Source organism: Somniosus microcephalus, chromosome 1 (assembly GCF_052327205.1).
Source record: "Somniosus microcephalus isolate GS21.2 chromosome 1, FLI_Smic_1.0, whole genome shotgun sequence".
NCBI lineage: Eukaryota > Metazoa > Chordata > Chondrichthyes > Squaliformes > Somniosidae > Somniosus > Somniosus microcephalus.
In genome coordinates, this window is record NC_140987.1 from 223,670,034 (window position 1) to 223,674,365 (window position 4,332).

Here is a 4,332-nt window from a genome sequence, read left to right on the forward strand (position 1 = left end):
AAGAGATGGTTTCTAGGAACCCACCGCTGGGGAGGGGGGGGGTGCTGTCGCTGGTTTTATTGCCAAGCCTGGGGAAGAAGTCAGAAGGACAGTGCTCCCTCCACCGTCTCACTTCCTGTGGGCAAAAGGGTAAGAAAAAGAAGTTAGTTGGGATGCTCTGCTTGAAAAAAAAGTCAAGAAAGGCCTGAACAGTTTATTGCAAGACTAGTGCTGACCAAGTATGTAAGCCTTGGTCTGCTTAAATGTTAAGATGAACTAAAAGCAAATATATTTAGTGTACTAATCAAGACAAAGCTATCTGGTTTATTATTTCCTTTATTCACAAAGAGCAGTTTGAATTTAGTGAAGTAAGTACATTTTGATTATAACATCACTGAATTCATTTGCTGTCCATAAAATAAAGCAGATTAACAATTTGTATCTAGCCTCATCTCACTCAAGTATTTTCAGTCCAACTATTGAAAGACTGGAGAAACATATATGAGGGCACTATGAAAGACACAATATCCAGTTCAGATCACAAAGGGGATACTATTGTTCCTGCCCTGGGTTATGCTGTCATATGATTAGATATTGGGCAGTACAGGCACACTCCTGAATGCAAAACTTGAGGACCACTTATAGGACTGATGAGCATCCTTGAACCCAAAAGAATATCTAAGCCAGACCTGAAATCTATAATGGAGGTATTCACCATTTGGAGGAGAAACAGAGACACGTACAGCCTTGGGTATAGTAATAATGTACACAAGCAATACAGCAATGTTGGCAAGATGCAGTTACATTTTTGTAACAATGAAAAGAACACGCTTTTCTATTAACAATGCCTCTTTAATTCATTGTCATGGATTTGCTTTACATTCAGCTGTCAAGAGCTATAAATAATTGAAATAAGAACCACATTTGTTTTTTTCTTAGCAGCATTAGCTAACTGGTGACATTTTTTATTAAAGGTGCATCGTCTTCAAAAAGTAATTGGCAAACCTTTATTTTGTTTGCTAAACACATTGTAGCCACACAAATCGCATCAAAATCTTTCAAGGCACCAGAAAAACATAATGGGCCAGTAATTCCGGTCCCAACGCGTGAGTACGGACGGGGTACTCACGCGTGGGCCCGTTGGAAGTGCCGGATTTCAGCATGCACTGCAATGTTGTCAGGGGTTGATGCCCTGTGTCCTGTGCAGTATCAGGTGATGGCGGCGAAGGTTGGTGATGATGTTGGTGTGCCTAGTGTTGTTGGTGTTGGGGCTGATCGTGGAAGGATTCAGAGGACCAAGTTCTGATTGTTTCATTGTCTCCGATGTTCCTGGAATAGATGGCAGCTGCAGGTGAGATGACAGAAGCGATCTGTCAATGGTGAGAGAGGTTCTCCCAATGAGGTGGTACTGGACATACAGTTGGATCTAAAAACTTGTAAGCTAAAGAAATCTCTATATGTATTAAAAATGCAGTAACCAACAGTTTCTGCGCTCTGAAACTCACCATCTGCAACATGGCATCCTTCACACCACTTCTGCAGCTTTTCACAAACATCAGAGCAGACTCAAAACACGCCAGGTTGAGCTGGCGCATTCCCCGAACAACGGGTAACCCATGGGGGAGAACGTAAAATTAGAAGCAAGTCTCAAAATAGTCTTAAATTGTCTCTTAAAAAGCCATTTAACAAGCTGAATTGTCTCCCCCGCCGCTTGGTGTCGGGTCAGTTCTCCGCTGACAGGCCCAACACCTGAGAGACTCGCATGGAGGCAGTTTCCTACCCGCTGTCAATCTTTGCCAGTTTGACCGCAGACCCACCTCCAAACCTGTCCCCTCAGCACTATTAAATTTGTGGCCGCAGTTGCATTTAATGCAGTTTTAAACCTTTGATTAAAAGTGTGGGGGGGGGGGGGCTGCAAGTAGCATAGCTAGTCTTGGTATAAATCTGCAACAACCAAGAAGCAGAACATTTTTTACAAAAGCAAAATACCACTGATGGTGGAAATCTGAAATAAAAACAGAAAATGCTGGAAATGCTCAGCAGGTCAGGCAGCACCTGTGGAGAGAGAAATAGAGTTAACGTTTCAGGTCGATGACCTTTCATCAAAACTCAATGATGAACTGATAAAAGGTCATTGACCTGGCTTGTTTCTCTCTCCACAGATGCTGCCTGACCTGCTGAGTGTTTCCAGCAGCAAGTTTTTTTTAACCCGTTGAATGAATCAGCGTTCCCGAGGGGTTATTCTCTCTCCCCTTTTTGCTCTCCAGTACAGCCGGCGAGTGTTTGTTCTCGCTATAGGTTCCGAAAATCCAGTCCCAGTGCGAGAAAAAAGGGGCGAAGTTAGTCATGGGTTTCTGATGGTGAGCATCGTGTTTCAGGGAGCCCCCGAAGAGCCCGAGCGGGACCAGGTTGTGGAGGGACCAGGAGAAATCATAGCCGCAGTGACCGTCCACAGAGATAAAGACGTTAACGAGCATGAACGCCCAGGTTGTGAGGCAGTGGCACTGCAGGGGCAGGGGGTCCAGGGTAGTCCAGAACCCCACACTGATCAGCTCCCAGGCGGACAGGTACTGGGTCACCCAGCTGAAGGGTTCGTAGTACTCGTGATGGACGGCGTGGAAAGTGGTGTAAAGCCAACGGATTCGGTGGTGCAGCATATGCCAGACGTAGTACTGGAAATCGAAGAGGATGGTGCAGCTCAGCACCCCGACCAGGAGCTCCGAGAGTGCGGGGGCCTCTGCTGGGAGAGGGGTCGGGGGTCTCGGGTCTCCAGTACCACTGAGCCGTGGCCGCCGGCAGGATGAACACCAAGTGGTTGTAGCAGGTCAGCCCCAGGGTCTTCAGGACATTCTCCCGGGTAAGGGGCTTGTCGGGGTGGATCTTATACCCATTGATGGTGGGGCACCTGAGTGCGAGGAGGTCGAGGACCATGAAGAAGGCGCAGAAGGTGAAGTAGGCAGAGATTGAGACGATGACCGGGAAGAGAGGCGATCGCAGGTTGTCCTGGTGGCGGTGACGCAGGTAGTCCCAGAGGGGCTGAAGCAGGGTCTCCTCCGGCAGGTACTGGCTGAGGTTGGCGCTCTCAATAACTTGCAGGCAAGGTTCCAGCAACCTAACGGGACTGAAGGAAGAAGCCATCGGAAGGGGAGAGGAAGGCTTCTTCCGCACCACCGGTGGAGGGTGGAAGTGAAGTGAAGCAATCGGTGGCAGAGCCGGCCAGCCAAGTCAAATCTGGCGTCCTTCCCACAATGACACTTTCCAACCAATACAAACTGGCACAGAGTGCAATATAAATGTATCATTTAAACCCTGTGCAACGACAAGAGGCTCCTCTTACAGGCAGTGCATCTGAAACTAGAACAGGTCCGCGTCGAGGGGTTTAAAATATTGTTAAAGCTATATCGTGTTGGAGTCTAAATTATTTTTTCCAAGTTTAATGATAATTATAATGCGACCACGTTGCAAGGCGTCCCGTCAAGTTAATTTATTTGAATAATTACCAATTCTAAAATACCAATTTGTAATTTATCATCGTGCAGTTAGCAAAAGGAATAAGGAATGTGGTAATGGTCACAAGAGCTGTCTATTTCAAATTTAGAGCAAAATGGCAAAAAATAAAAGGCCGCAGATACTGGAAATTTGAAACAAAAACTGAAAAATGGTGATAACACTCAGCACGTCAGCCAGCACCCGTGGAAAAGGATGGAAAAGATTAACGTTTCAGGTTTATAACCCACCCTCAGTATTTCCAGCATTTTTCAGAGCATAATGGGTTGGCAATTGTTATCCGTTGGTGTCTTGGATCGGCATCTTCTTTCTGAAGGTGGTTCAATATGCATTGATCTATCTGTCTGTCTGTCTATCTGTCTGTCTATCTATCTGTCTGTCTATCTATCTGTCTGTCTATCTGTCTGTCTGTCTATCTGTCTGTCTATCTATCTGTCTATCTATCTGTCTATCTATCTATCTGTCTGTCTATCTATCTGTCTATCTATCTGTCTGTCCATCTATCTGTCTGTCTGTCTACCTGTCTGTCTATCTGTCTATCTATCTATCTGTCTGTCTATCTGTCTGTCTATCTATCTGTCTGTCTATCTATCTGTCTGTCTATCTATCTCTCTATCTATCTATCTGTGTGTCTATCTGTCTGTCTATCTATCTGTCTGTCTATCTATCTGTCTGTCTGTCTACCTGTCTGTCTGTCTACCTGTCTGTCTATCTATCTGTCTATCTATCTATCTGTCTGTCTATCTATCTGTCTATCTATCTGTCTGTCTATCTGTCTGTCTATCTATCTGTCTGTCTATCTATCTGTCTGTCTACCTGTCTGTCTGTCTACCTGTCTATCTACCT

The 4,332-nt window shown here is 45.5% G+C and overlaps 1 pseudogene; it reads right to left on the reverse strand.

Annotated features, from left to right (window-relative positions):
- Positions 1-309: 309 nt before the first annotated feature.
- Positions 310-3,302, reverse strand: LOC147124633 (cholesterol 25-hydroxylase-like protein 2 pseudogene; annotated as a pseudogene).
- Between the last annotated feature and the right edge of the window lie 1,030 nt (positions 3,303-4,332).